Genomic DNA, 16,047 nt, shown 5'->3' with positions numbered 1-16,047 from the left:
TCACTGATCCACCCGTCAATCTTCTGTAGAATATAGACACATCCACAACTAATTATTTGCCAATTTGCCAGGTTCCTTGCGTCCAAATTGCCATTCAAAATTAGGCATCACTAAGCCTTTTACTTATTATTTTGGTTTGCTTTATTACTGTTGGGTGTTAAGGATTTGTTGTATATTTTGGATACTAGATCTTTATCAAATAAGTGTTTTGTGAATATCTTCTAGTTGTTTTTGCATTCTGTTAATTGTCTATTAAGAATGAATGCTGTGAATACTATGCCATCCATACACATTCCAAACACCTCAATATATATATATATGTATATGTATATATATATATATATACATATATCTAATCATTCAAGTTTTGAATATGTCATGTAAATTCACATATATCCAATCATTCAAGTTTTGAAAAATACCTTTCAGTAATTTCCAAAACATTGCTTTTAAAAATACATTCTGAAATATGTTCTATAGTGGAAGTTTTTTCTGAAAAAAATTTCTTGTTTTTTAATTCTTTTATCTTAATTGACTACCTATTAATTCTAATATATTTAAATTTTATTATAAAAATTTCATATAAAATATTATTACAATTGTTTTACTTTTCTAGCATTTATTCCTCTTTTGTTATTATTTTGCTTGCTTCCCTACCTAATAACATGTTTTAGCACTTTCAGACTAATGTTAAATGAATTTGGTTTGCATCCTTTTTCCTTTTTTGTATTTTCTTGAACTATTTGGGAATGCAGAACCCTGGCTATTAGTATCAGATAAATCTTTAAAATATGCTAAATGTACCTTTCAAGACTATGCTATTAAGAGATTTTATGGTAACAGTTGAATCTATTAAATACCTCTTCTGCACATATATGTGTATATAAATAAATACCTTTCAGCTTTCATCTCTTAATACAATGGAATGAGACCTTCCTTGTCACATCCCCATTTAAAGTGGTAACCCCTAGACAAATGCAGCATTTCCTTTTCTCTTTTAATAGCTTAGTATTTACTATAGCACTTACTATCATCTGACACAATTCACATTTCAATCAGTTTATTTCTTGGCCCTCTTCCACAGCTATAATACATAAGTTTCATAAAGTCAAGGAATTTTCACATTTTTCTCACTGCTGTATATCTAGAATTTAAAATAGGCCCTGGCTCATCTAATATACTCAACAAATAATTTAACAAATGAATAGATGATATAATTATAATTGTTAATCAAGAAACAGACATAGGCTTGGTCTTTGTAGGATATATAGTATAGTGAGGGGATAGAGAAAGAATGATAGAAAGGAACTGGGGTACTGCAATGATAAAGTTTGGTTGATGGTAAAGAATCTCCACTGACATAGGGCGGTTAGGAATGGACTTTTTGAAATGATCATCCAAGCAAGATGATACATATGTGTGAAAGTCCTAGGGCAAGAAAGAGCCAGAATGGAATGTAGGAAAATACAAGAAGGCCCATGTTACTGTAGCTTTATTGGAGGTGAGGTGAGATCAAGAAGATGACTTGAGATAAAATCTGAGCGATCAGAGGAGAGAAATTTGTTTAATAAGTGATGGTGGGAGTTTGGGTTTTAGTCAAAGTTTTAATCAAGGATTTTAATCAAGGATGTGGCTTGACTGATTTGTAGCTTAAAAATCCCACTCTTCCTATTTGAGAAGAATGTATTGGGAGAGCGAGTAAGAAGAGGAAAGGACAAGATCAGGCAGCAGCTCTTGCAATAGTTGAGGAAAGTAGAGCTGGCCCAGATCCATCACTACATTTGAAAGTGTTTGGGATGTTGAATCTGCTGGACCTTGTGAAATGACTGAATATGAGGGTCAAGGGAAATTCAGGAATTAAGGAAGTGTCTCAAGGATTTGGTTAATCAAATACATACATATACTGACAAATATAGTGTGATATGCCATGGTAGGAAAAATTGGGGATGAAACCAGATCTCAATATTAAACCATCCTTGAAAACATTCCTGTAAAAGAAATTCTGCATGATCATTACAGTTAATACATTGTTTGCTTTTTAGACTTTTATTTTTAAATTTAATTTGTTATACCAAGTTTCCCTACCCATCTGTTACCCACAAAACTGAATTGAAAGATGGTCTCCTAGAGACTTTACTAATCTGAGAAAAGACAGATAATATGGGAACCTGAATTCCAGTGATTCCAAAATGTCCAATCCTGTTGTTAAGGAGACAAGTTGCCTGGTACCCATAAACCAAAAGCTTCTGATGTAGTTGAAGAATACAGGTGTTTGTCAATCTTTAAGAAATACTGCTCAAGCCAGAAAAAGAATCCATCTTAAACATTCCTTTACTAAACTCCTTTACTTAAACTTTACCAAAGTTCAGTGCTGATAATTTTTTTTTGTTTACAGAAATCTTTATCTTCTACTCAATAGATCTCTTACTTCTTAGCTTTCTATTATTTTTTTCCATAATAAAATTCCAATTTAGTTTTTCCCTGGTTATGCTTCATGTGCCACAAATGCTTGCTACTCAAAGTATAATCAATTAATTGACATTATTGACATTACCTCAAAGCTAGTTAAAGCCATGGAATCTCAAGACCCATCCCAGATCTACTGAATTGGAAACACACAATTTAGTAAGATCCCTAGGTGATAAATGTATATTAAAATTTGAGAAGTAAGGCTCTAAAGGAGCCTTTCATGAGACATCTGTTCATTTCTCAGTCTCTATACCTTTGTATAACCTGTTTCTCCACCAAAAATCCCATTCCATTGCAAAACGTCCAAATTCTACCTGCTACATTTACTACTAAATAGTTTTTAACTCTATGCCATTATAAATTTGTTTTTTCCCCACTATATTTTAACTGGTATTCTTTTTTAGGAAAGAAATTTGTGAATTTTTAGTGTTTATTTTTAACTTAATGAACTAGTTCATTTATCTCACAGATTTTACTTAAATATGACTAGTTTTCTGGATTCATAGTCATATAACTTGCATGTAGAGAACGTATTCCATCTTTTCCTCTAAATGTTTGTGTGTTGAATATACTTTCCCCTCTCTACCTATGAAATAGTTATTTCCATGGATGTTTCATATCCACTTTTAGATGTTCTTTAGAGTGAAGATTCCTATTTGATCATTTATTAACCTCAAAGACAGTGCCTTACACAAAGAAAATGTTCAATAAACATTAGCTGAGTGAATAATAAATTAGCAAACATATACATGGTCCAGCCATTCTAAAGTTCCCAGCCCTTATCTACTCAATCTTGTTTGGGGTTCTATGGTGTCAATATCAATGCTCCCCAAGGATAAAAGACTGTTTAACTTTACCAGAGAGGAATACATCAAGATGTGTTGATGTAGCTAGAACACATTTGCATTTTGTGGACCAAACATTTCTTGGTGATGGTGATTATATTTTTTCATAGGCCAGGAAAAAACCTAACAAACATGTGAGGACAAATTATATAATGAAACTCGAATAGCTATGCCTTTATTTAGATGATTCTAAGGCATCAATCATGAGTAACATCAAAGCAGTCTTTTATCTTAATCCACTAAATATTCAAGTTTTGATCCTGAAGACATACTGCATGCCATCTCCTGCTTCTGCCTCTCCTGCCCTCACTACCACCACCATTACTAACCCCCTTAGCACTCTTCTCCACCAATAATAGAAGCTGACATGTACTGGCTCCTTATTATGTGCCAGTCACAAACACCCTTGTACAACGTCTCATCTAATCCTCGTAACAGCCCTGTCAGTTAGGCCTTTTTACTTTTACAATGAGGAATTGAAAATTAAAGAGTTCAGGTAACTTTCTCAATATTCCTCAGCAAGCAAGTGTAGAATACAGCATTTAGCATTTCTCCCAAATCTGTGCTTTCATACCAATAACGTCTATCATTCTACAATCTTGCAAATCTTATTTATATCACTGAAGAAAGACACAATATTCTTAGTTCCACAGCCTTAATGTTCTGTCCTTTATTTCCAGGAAGGCAAAGGATTATACTTTCTTTCCTGCTGCCAATTGTGTACCCATCTGTAATATAATAAATCAGGTGTTTAGTGTCCATACCTATAGTCAAACATGTCACCAAATTTCATAATATGTACTGAAACAAAACAAGAAAAATATTGAATTCTCAAGCAGCACTGTCTGATCTTTTATTAAGTCTCACAATTCAAAGTGTCTGGAACATAGACAGGTATAAACATGGACAGTATCCAAATACAGATAAGACATCTCTAAGGTTTAGTACTACAACATCTATAAAACACTGTTGTTTCCTATGATTCTTAGGTAAGTTCAGATGCCATCATTTTCTTAAGAGGCAGTAATTTCAATTAAATATAATATTCATTAATATCCTTGATCAGCAGACTAAGAGTATAGTGTTTTTTAATAAAAGTCTGACTTTAATGATTAATTTTAAGCTTTAATTGCTCTTGATTTTCCTTTACTTTTTCCCAATAACCATGCTGTATGGTTTTGTTTTGCAGATACTTAAAGCAATTCTAAAAAGGTACTATGAAAAGACTTCTCAACGTCTTTTGGAAGCATCTTCCCCATGTCACCTCATCATCAGGAGACAGAATGCAAGCTCCTCTGAGCAGTGACATCCTACTGAAGCACAAACCAAGGGTTTCTGGTAAGACCAGAATGAAATTCCTGTGCATGCAGTTCAACACGAACCCAGGATCATAAAGGCCCTAACATTGGTTTAATGCTCTGATGTGGACATCTTAAATTTTTAATGCTTTATCTGATCTTGTGTTTTGTAATTGAAGTCAGGAGGGACAATGCAACATGGGCAGAGGACAAGGAGGTACATGCAATATTGGTGTATGTCAGCAGTTGTTTGAGGCCCCATTTATGTGTAATGATGCCTATGAGCACAGAATTTTAGTGATCTTACAATGTGTGGGAGTACATCGAGATTCAATGCTAGTTATAAGGTGATGCGTCTGTAGGTGAGTAAAGAAGAATGTTGTGTTGTACATTCCACATGAACCAGAACATACTCTGAATGCAGAAAGAATGCAGTGACATTCTAAGAAACATGAATGCCCTCAGAACCTTTCCTTGGTTTTAATCATGTTACTTTCCCTCAGTAGCCAATCACTTATGCTGCAAATGATGACAGAAAAGGGAAAGCTATTGCCCATAGCTCCTTTTCCTTAATTCTTCCTTACTCATCAATAAGCCAAAGTCAAAGATTGTTGGGAGAATGTATATGCCTAAATAAGTGAAATGTAAACAGTTGAGTTAATTTTGTGCATTGCTCTGATAAGAAAAAATCCAAATGTAGGTGCATACTACCAAGTACTGATTCTATAATTTTAGTGATTCTACATACATGCTATGTACTCCTACACTTGCATTTAAAACTGGTATTTCATAACATAAAGGTGAACGGTAAAATTTACATTCATAATTTAAAATTTTAACTTTGATTAGAATAATATTAAATAGAACATAAGAAAATAATCTTAGTTACATGTGGGAATAAGACAAGAGTATTGAGTTTCCAAACCAACCCTAGAAAAAAGTCAGTAAAATTACAGTGGGGAGAGTCATTCTGACGGCACTGCAGATTGGCTCTCTCTTTCTGGATATTCTTGGCCAAGAGACAAAATGGGAAGAGGGCTCTGACAAATCATCAAAAATGAGTCTCACTCTTCAATTGATTAAGTGGAAAATCTTTTTCTTTATTTCCAGGAACAAGTGCTCTGTTTAGCACACCTATACTGGAAAATGTCATTTCTTAAATAGTGTTTAGATGGTTAGAAAGTTGAAATGACCCCGTTGCAAATGAGTCGTTTATCCTTTTCTTGCTGACAAGATAAGCCTTAAATTTTTCAATTCTCTGTTCCTGAAAAAATACTGAATATCAAAATGTGGACAATTTTCTGGAGGATTCTAGTTTTGACACGTCATTGAAAAGTTAAAAAAAATACACTAGCCTTCCATCCTATAAAAAGCCTAAGAAAAAAACTATAAACAGATCTTGTTTTGTTTTGCTTTTTTGAGGGGGTATGTGTGTATTTTTTGAGAAGCCTGTTGTTCTACCAGGGAACATCAATTTTGTTACGATCTAAGTTGTGGGAACTAGCTTTTTTTTTTTTTCCCTAGCTTTACTTAGGGACTATCTCATGATCAATCATAAATGTCACAACTGTTTTAGAACATGCATTTTAATGTAAACATGAAGAGCTAATTCCAATAGGAGTGGACTGAATCATTCATGTAAGTGTTAATGATTTCTAAACTCAGGATTTTCTGTTCTTTTACTAGATTCCATCAAGTTTAAAGGCTTTACATTCTTGTGTGTCCCATACATTTAATTTTTTCATAATAAAAAGTATAGGAATTTTAAAAGAGAAATCCAACCTTTAGTCTTTCGGCATCTGAATGAAATCATTCCTGGACATTAGAGTATGTAAAAAAATAGCTTTCTTATGTTTTCGGTGTAAAGACTTCTTCAGAAAAGGGAAAATAATCTCCTACATTATTGGCGACTGCTTGCTATGGTAAAGGTTATGAGAATTAATGGAGAAAATCAAATTAACTTTTAACGGGACATTGACGAGAAAACATCATACTAAATTATCAATCCTTGCCATTAACTAAAATGAAGATGTTATAACATTTTAAGTAAATAAACCCAAAGTTAATTTAGGAGAATCTCTTGGGCAATAAGCAACATTGAGTCAAATATTAGCAGGCCTTTGAACTTAATGACCTTTTTGATCCTTTCTAATTCTTTTATTTTATGATTCAATTACCACTGTCCCTGAAAGGATAAAATTAATGACTGGCAATCTGATTTGCTATCATTGCTCTTGGAGGACACTGGAGAATATATGGTCACTCAGGAATCAAACAATGTGGCCAGATGTTCTGCATCAACTAACTACCAACACATTTAAGCAAATATCCCCGACTAATGTGGTGGTAATGAAAGCATCCCTTACAAATGGAAATCAGATGTACACATACCCTGACATCTGTGATGTGCATTTCATCAAGTGAGCTTTTAATGACAATTAACTGTATTTCTTACACATTGTATGCAACTCCCTTATCACAGCTATCAGATTATGTTTTGAGAACGCTTGAAAATACAGAAGAAAGAGGAAAGAAATGATTTACAATTATGTCTATTATGAAAAAGGAAGTGATACAATTAGAACTCAATACAATCAGCCTCCTTTTCCTCTGTCTCCGTTCCTCGCTGTTCCCAGCTCCAGCTGCTAGAGCTGCAATGGAGGGTCCTCTGCCTTTCTCTTGAGCAACACATTATCACACCATAACCTTACAGTTGCTGCTATGGACATTCTCATTACTTAATTCTGTGGCCTTTCTGTGAATTTCTCCTATCCCACCTCTTTTTACAAAAGGCATATTAAATTAGTATCTGTCTCCTCAATCAGCACCAACATGATACTAAGAATTTATTTTAAGATTTGACATTTATTTATAGCACTTAAATGCAAGAGATCAGAAAATGAAACTGAACATGTTATAAAAATAATATTGTCAATTTTAAAACTGAAATAATTTAATAAAGTGCATGGCTTTTTAAAAGAGCAGTCAAATGGTACCTTGCCGTTTCATGGTTCCAATTATTTAAAATGTTTTCAAACTTATAGTATTTACCTCATATTTTTAAAAAATATTCTAAGTTTGATTTTGTTTATTTTACTACTACCTGACGACTTTTTCTTATGCAAATTTACCTTCTTAATATTGTCACATTTGCTTGATGATCATGTCTACTTCCCTTCATCCCTCTTCCTGGCATAATGGAATCATCACTTTGCTTAAGCAACCTTTACATCATCATGACTATTGTTCAGTATAAAGTCAAGTATCATTATCATTATATTTCTTTTCTCATAAACCTATCACCTGTTTCCTTATTTGCAGAGTTTTCTTTATTCTAATTCATAATTTTTTCCTAAAGTTGAGTTATATATGGCATGCTCCTATGCTTGTGGAGTTTTGGTTTTTTTCAAACATCAGAAGTCTTATTATATCATAGGTTCATTTGCTCTTTTTTCCTGCATCCTTTCCTTCCTGGCCCAGATTTAACAGGTACTATCACCTCCTGATAGTTCAACTAACCCATTATCCACTTAGACTTCCTTTTGTTGCTTTCCAGAAATGTGATTTTTCACTGACTCACCAGTTAAATGAGTTAGGTAATAATGTCAGATCTAACTATGCCTGAAATAAGAAGTCAGTGAAATACAACTATAAAGACTGTAAACTTAAGTAAGTAAGCCAAAGTAATTTCTAATTAAAAATGAATAAGAAGATATTTAACCACTCCATCACTAAGAGTGTGGTACCTCACCTTCTGTTCAGGAAAATTACAATTGGTATTTGTTCCAAGCCTCGTTCTGCTTAGAAATGCAAGTTCTCCAAGTCAATTAACTACTTTGGTCTCCTGCTAAATAGATATGTTGGCACAGATCTGGCTGGTTGGACCTCACCTAAGGTCAATTCTTCAGTCTGAATTAGAATTTCAGAATGCGGTGGTCTTACTCTGTTTATGCTACTACTCTGTTATGCTACTACAAAAAAATATCTTAGAATGGATAATCTATATAACAGAAACTTGTTTCTTATAGTTCAGAGGCTGGGAAGTCCATGATCAAGGTGTCTAATTAGGGTTTACTCTGTGCTTCATAGATGGCACCTTCTCAGCAAAAGGGTTTGCTCCTTCTAGCCCTTTTATAAGGCTCCAAATTCCGTTCATGAGGGAAGTGCTCTAATGACTTAGTCACATCCCCAAAGGCCCTACCTCTTAATAATGTTGCATTGGAGACTAAAGTTCAACATGGACCTCGATGAGTTATAAACATTCAAGCCACAGCAGGGGCCCTGTGCCACGCATTCGTGCAATGCTGCCATTTGCAATGTCTCACTCGCCTGTCCTTTTTGGTGGTCTCTCAATTACATCTCTGCTCCATAAATGGAGCATGAAGCAATAAGCAATGATATGCTCTTTGGTAAGCATCATTGTTCCCACTACACTTCTCATTTGCTCATCATTGTGGCATTGGAGCATGGTCCTTTCCTCTTTATTATGAGATGGACCCTATGGAACAGAAATGAGGACTGAATATTTTAATCACATTCACTTTGTTTGCTTAATATCTCTTGCATAAAAAATAAGAGGTAAAATATATGTATGACAACTTTATCCCTCAGACATGAGATGTATGTAGGCTACCAGCTTTTCAAGTACATATTAAAGAATAGAAAGTAAATTAAAAAGCTTATCTCTAAAGTATAATAGCTAAAAATTTCAAACTAATAAATTATTAATTATTTATCTAGAAAATATAACATTGATTTTCAAATTAAATGAATAATTTAATAAATTATTAAGTTCAAATACAACTTTTATTACATTTGAAATATCTGGTAGAGGTTGAAATTTTTTTTACTTCCCAGATATACATTATGATTCTAACAACAGTGGTAATATTAATGATAGAAGCTTCACTTGGGGTTGGGGAAGAGGCTTTCTCACTTTTTATTTTGAAAAATGTCAAAACACAAGAAAAGTTGAAAGAATAGTCCAGCAAATATCTGTGTACTCCTACTGAGATTACACAACTGCTAACTTTTTAAGGAATTTTTATAGGTCTTTATGAGCTTGGTTATTCTTCATGATGGCTTTCTAAAGTAGTCCTTTTAGCATCCCCAACTCACAGTTGAAACATGGCACAGAGGCACAGAGATTGCACAACTTTTCTTAGTCATATGGCTGATAAATGGTGGATCTGGAATTCAAATCTAGAGAGTCTCTAAGAGCCCATGCTTATTGACCTATGTGCACGATCTCATTCATGTTATTGAATGAATTATGCAGAGGCAAATATTTTACAAATCATTTAACATCAAAATTATATTTAATGTAGGATTCAGGAGTATTTTAATATGGTTTAGGGGGTGAAATCTCTCCTTATTACTGTGTCTAGAAAGCTTTTGTAAAGGCTTTGGGCAAATAGACACAAGGCAGAAGTGGACATCTTTGCCAGTGCAGCCAGGCAGAGATGAGGAAGCCTTGGACTCATTCCAGATCTGTTGGAAGAGAGAAAGTCTCACTTTTTCTAGGGTAAATGAATACTTTTCAGCAAGTTTTCCAAGCCAAACACCCTAGCTTTTCTACAAAACTATGGAACCAAAGTATCACTAATGCTTAGACTATAGAATCACAGTTCTTGTAACCTGACTGAAAAAAGAGAACTCTGAGATTCTTGACCAGCCCTGATTCTAGCCCTATCTTCTGTGTGGCCATCAATTGTAGCACTACTCAGTGCACTCCAGTAATGTCCTGACGCAGCACGAAAATCTGTGATCCAGATTCATACTGTTCAGTTCTAGTTCTGGCTTTGTCAAGAGTTAAAACTGGGAGATCCAAGATGGCAAATAGGGTATGGAAACAGAAAGCCTAACCGACATGACTCCAAAACCTCCCTGAGATTCTGGAGCCACACTTAGTGGAAATAAAGCACCACTTAGAATCAAATCTTCCACACCCTGAACCCCTAGCCTGTGGAAAGCGTCCCCACAACATGTTACACTGAAAAAACTTGAGAGCTGCTCCTGCCACTGCAGCCACTGCCACTGCTCCAAACCTGCCTGCGAGACATTTGACAGACCAAACAGGTGAGTGCCATGCATCAGGCAGAATTCCCCTAGCCACCCCTGGGATAAACCAGCACAACCCCTGGGCAGACTGAACTCCCCCCTCCAAAAAAAAAACCCTGGACAACAAACAGTGAACTGCAATCTAGCACAACAGCAGACGGGGTGGGAATGCTGAAAGTGCAGAGAAAGGGGGAAGAGCAAGGAGCTAATCTCAGCACCAACCATCAGTAAACAAATACTGGAAAGGCAGGAAGGCTGAAAGCAGGCCAGCTTAAGCCACTCCCTGAAGCAGGTAGCAGTTCACAGAGTTCATCTCCTGAGCCAGTGAGCAGCACCCAAAGTCAAACTGCCCCACAAAATTGAAAAACAAACAGCAAACTGTCATAACACACTGACAGCAAGGGGGCTGACAGAACACTGACTCTGCTCCAGAGAAAAGGGGCAGGGCAAAGAAATAAGCCCCCAGCGTGGAAAATCCCAGTAAATAAGCACAGCAAAACTTGAAAAATTGAAAGTGTTTGATGTGCCCACTGTAGAGGAGCTAGTATAGTAACCTTAAAATGAAGAGGTCACTATGGGAAGGTGACCAGGAAGTAGTGAAGAGGTCTGGTAGAGATGAATCAATTCAGGTTGTAATACACATGTGCATAGAAGCAATGCTAGGAATCTCTCCTTATGGCCATCCTTGTCTCAAACTAGCAAAAATGCTATGTCTTTCTTATTATTGCTTATATTTTCTCTTCAACAAAATTGGAGAAGAAGGCAGAACAGGTTCTGCCTGGAAGTGGGGGTGGGGTGGGGGGGGAGAGGGAGAGAGTGAGGACAGGGGGGAGAAATGGCCCAAACAATGTATGCACGTATGAATAAATGAATTAAAAAACCAAAAAAAGAGTGAGAATTTTGGGATATGAGTGTCCAATATTATTCTTAACAATCTTTAGGGCCAATTTGAGTTCTAATATTTTATGATTCATTTCTAGAATATATACCAAGTAGGCCATTTGGAAAAGTTTTAGTCCAAGCCTAATTTCCTTATATGTAATAATGAAGTTGCTGAAAGAGTATCATATTGTTCTTCAGCTGACTGAAACTTTTTTTTAATCTATTGATATATCTCATTTGCAGTCTTCATAGTCTTGTGAAAGGGCTGTCCTTGTCAGACCAATGAAAGTGCCAATGTACTGTGACACCAAGTGTTGAAGAGCCAACTGGTAATTGAGATCAGATTAAGATTTGAGACTCTCCAACTTACAGGCCTTTCCATCCTCATGGCAGAATTACTTCTGTAACTTCATTTACCTCTACTTTTCCTGAGATATTATGTTCTCCAACATTGTTGTCAACAGTAAGTAGAAGAGAAGGTGACCAATGATATATAATTTGAGAGGCTTCCAATGGAGTCCTTTGCCCAAGAATAGCACTCCTTACTTCTTTGTTATGAGGCCTAATTTGCCACAAGGATGCACATTTCTTAAGGTCCTTGATACAGCTTTCAGTGAACAAGACAGTGCAATCAAAGTGCGCACATTGGTGGTATAGCCTAAGCAGGGAGTGGCTTCCTCAGAAGAAGAGAGGGAGACATGTATAATGCACCATGGTTAAACACACCCTGGGAAAGGGTTCTTGAACAAGGTCCTGGAGTGGTAATGAGAGATGATAACCTAATAAAGTTGTGGGTAGTGGAAAGAGAAAGTGTGATGACACTGAAGGTAAAAAGCCCAAAATAGACTTTGCTTACTTTGCAGATTTGCCTGGGGCCACTTTTGATTTTCCTTAAACACAGTACTTGCCCTTCCCAACCTTGGAAGTTTATTAGACTTTTTTGTGAATTATAAGAAACATGAAAATGATGACTTTCAAGGTCATAGACAATAAAGTTTGTCTAACTGAGCCTAGAGTGTTAGGGCATGTGTCTCTGCATCCTTCAATCTCATCCTCTCTTTTTTTGAGATGAATTATCCAAGTATGTCCCATTACTGGTTGTTATAAAAGAAGTAGAATGAAAACCCCATGGAATTTGGGGAATGCTGGCTAATATTTAGTCCTGAGAATGACACTGTACAATTGTACATTATAAATTCTGGTAAGTTTGAGCTTGTTTAACTCACTGTTTCCCACATTTACTTGCCCGTAAAATTTCTCTATTTTTAAAAATAATATTCTCTGAAATGCTTTGGAAAAATGATGTTTTATTGTACTACCTGCATAATAAAAATAGAACACTTTAAAATTTTGTCATCTTTAGCTGACATCTGACTGTTCAATCTGTACTTGAGACTTTATATGGAATTCTGCTTTTGTTTCAGTTAATACTTTTATTATCTAAGGATTCATAGCCTGCTTTTTACCATTCCCAATATTAAAAACTAAAATGCTCAGTGCTCTTTTTACTTCAATTATTCTTATCAACTTTAGGATTAAGGATGATAAGTTTATGAAATTCCCTTGAACAATCAATATATTCTTTAAAAAATGAAGGACAGGAAGGTAAAATAGGTCCTGTCCAGGGATGGGTACTAATGGAGGGAGAAGGGTAAAAGAGAAGGTGAAGCAGGGTTAACATGGTGGATGTTTTCTATATTCCTATAGGAAAACTGAAGAATGAAACTTGTTACAATTGTTCTAAGAACAGGGGAGAAGAGATGATGGAGAATGATGGAGGCAGTGAGTCTAATTAATAAATGTTGTAAGCACATATGTAAATGTCACAACGTATCCCACATGTACAACTATTATATGCTAATATTTTTTTTTTTAAAAAGGTAGAAGTTGAACTTGCTTTTGATAGCATAGTGATACTACTGGTGTTGTATGGAAAATACAGGTTAATCCTTAAGACTTTCATCTCATTCATGTCTGGAAGTTAAAAAGAAATCATTACATAGATAAAGGATTAGGAAAGAATGCTGGTAACACTAAATAGAGTAGTCTCTGAATGATATACATTACCATAATTAGTGAAAAACTATTTTGCTCTATTTTATTTTATTATTATTTTTTGTTTGTTTATTTATTCACATGTGTATACATTGTTTGGGTCATTTCTCCACCCTGCCCCCATCCCCTCCTCAGTTTCAGGCAGGTCCTGTTCTGCCCTTATCACTGATTTTGTTGAAGAAAGGACATATGCATAATAAGAAAGACAAAGTGTTTTTGCTAGTTGAGTTAAGGATAGCTATACAGAGAGATTCCTACTATTGCTTTCATGTACCCATGTGTTACAACCCTTGTTGATTCAACTCTCACTGATCTTTACATTGGTTCCTGATCCCCTGCTAGTGATAATCTGTCATTTTAAGGTTTCTGTATTAGTTCCTCTGGAGTGGGGACATCAAACGCTTACATGTTTGGGGTTTTCTTCCTATTCCTATATCTCCTGTATGTGCTTTCCCTTTGTCTTGTGATCCAAGTCCAACCACATTGCTGTATTTGCCCTAGATCTAAAGTCTGCATATGAGGGAGAACATACAATTTTTGGTCTTCTGGGCCTGGCTGACCTCGCTCAGAATGATGTTCTCCAGTTCCATCCATTTGCCTGCAAATGATAAGATTTCATTCTCCTTCACGGCTCAGTAAAATTTTATTGTGTACAAGTACCACATTTTCTTGATCCATTCATCAGTAGTGGGGCATCTTGGTTGTTTCCATAACTTGGCGATTGTGAATAGTACTGCAATAAACATGGGTGTGCAGGTGCCTCTGGAGTAACCTGTGTTGTATTCTTTTGGGTATATCCCCAGGAGTGGGATTGCTGGGTCATATGGCAGGTCTATGTTTAGATTTTTAAGAGGTCTCCAAATTTTTTTCCAGAATGGTTGTACCAGCTTGCATTCCCAACAACAGTGGATTAGGGTGCCTTTTTTCCCACATCCTCGTCAGCACTTGTTGGTGGTGGTGTTTTGGATGATGGCTACTTTAACAGGGGTGAGGTGGAATCTTAGTGTGGTTTTGATTTGCATTTCCTTTATGGCCAGAGAGGGTGAGCATTTTTTCATGTGTTTTTTGGCTATCTGAATTTCTTCTTTTGAAAAAGTTCTGTTTAGTTCAGTTGCCCATTTCTTTATTGGTTCATTGGTTTTAGGAGACTTTAGTTTCTTAAGTTCACTGTATATTCTGGTTATCAGTCCCTTGTCTGATGTATAGCCGGCAAATATTTTCTCCCACTCTGTGAGTGGTCTTTTTAGTTTAGAGACCATTTCTTTTGTTGTGCAGAAGCTTTTTAATTTTATTTTATTTTTTTTTTTTTTTTTTGCCTGTTTGTTTTAATTTTTTATTGGCATATAATAGTTGTACATGTTGAATGCCTTGTGGCATTTACATATGTGTTTACAATATATCTTAACTAGATTCACACCCTCTGTTGCTCTCACTTATTCCCCTTTTCCCACTTAGAACAATTTCAACAGGTTTCATTGCTCTGTTTTCATACATGAATACTAAATACATCCCCCATATTCGCCCTTCTTCACTCTCTCCTTTTGCCTTCCACCCTCCCCTCTCCCCACTGGTACCCACCCCTGAACAGGACCTGTTTTATCATTTGTCCATCCTTTCTCTTAGTTGCTGGGCTGCTGGGGTTCTATTGAGGAAGTCTTTGCCTATACCTACTTGTTCCAGAGTGTTTCCTGCTCTTTCCTGTAGTAACTTCAGAGTTTTAGGTCTGATATTTAAGTCTTTGATCCATTTTGAGTTGATACTAGTATAGGGTGATAGACATGGATCTAGTTTCAGTTTCTTGCACACAGGTAACCACTTTTCCCAGGAACATTTGTTGAAGAGGCTTTTTTTTCTCCATCATTTATTTTTGGCACCTTTGTCAAAAATGAGGTGGGTATAGTTGTGTGGATTCATATCTGGGTCTTCTATTCTGTTCCACTAGTCTTCATATCTGTTTTTGTGCCAGTACCATGCTTTTTGTATTGCTATTGCTTTGTAATATAGTTTGAAGTCAGGTATTGTGATACCTCCAGCATTGCTCTTTTTGCTGAGTATTGCCTTGGCTATTCTCTGTCTCTTGTGTTTCCAAATGAACTTTAGAGTAGATTTTTCAATCTCAGTGATGAAAGTCATTGGGATTTTGATGGGAATTGCATTAAATATGTAGATTGCTTTCGGTAGTATAGTCATTTTTACTATGTTGATTCTGCCAATCCATGAGTATGGGAGATCTTTCCATCTTCTGTAGTCTTCCTCGATCTGTTTCTTGAGGGGTTTGTAATTCTCCTTGTAGAGGTCATTCACATCCTTTGTTAAATTTACTCCTAGGTATTTGATTTTTTTTGAGGCTACTGTAAATAGAATTGTTTCCATATATTCATTCTCAGTTTGTTCACTGTTGGTGTATAGAAAAGCTCATGATTTTTGTAGGTTGATTT

The 16,047-nt window shown here is 35.7% G+C and overlaps 1 protein-coding gene across 6 annotated transcripts in view; it reads right to left on the bottom strand.

Annotated features, from left to right (window-relative positions):
• Positions 1 to 16,047, bottom strand: part of Magi2 (membrane associated guanylate kinase, WW and PDZ domain containing 2) — a 1,413,820-nt gene that overhangs the window by 1,120,679 nt on the left and 277,094 nt on the right. The gene's annotated exons all lie outside the window — the stretch shown is intronic.

The sequence above is a fragment of the Castor canadensis genome, chromosome 2 (genome assembly GCF_047511655.1).
Source record: "Castor canadensis chromosome 2, mCasCan1.hap1v2, whole genome shotgun sequence".
In the NCBI taxonomy this organism is placed as follows: Eukaryota; Metazoa; Chordata; class Mammalia; order Rodentia; family Castoridae; genus Castor; species Castor canadensis.
This window is presented reverse-complemented; position numbering and strand designations above follow the sequence as displayed.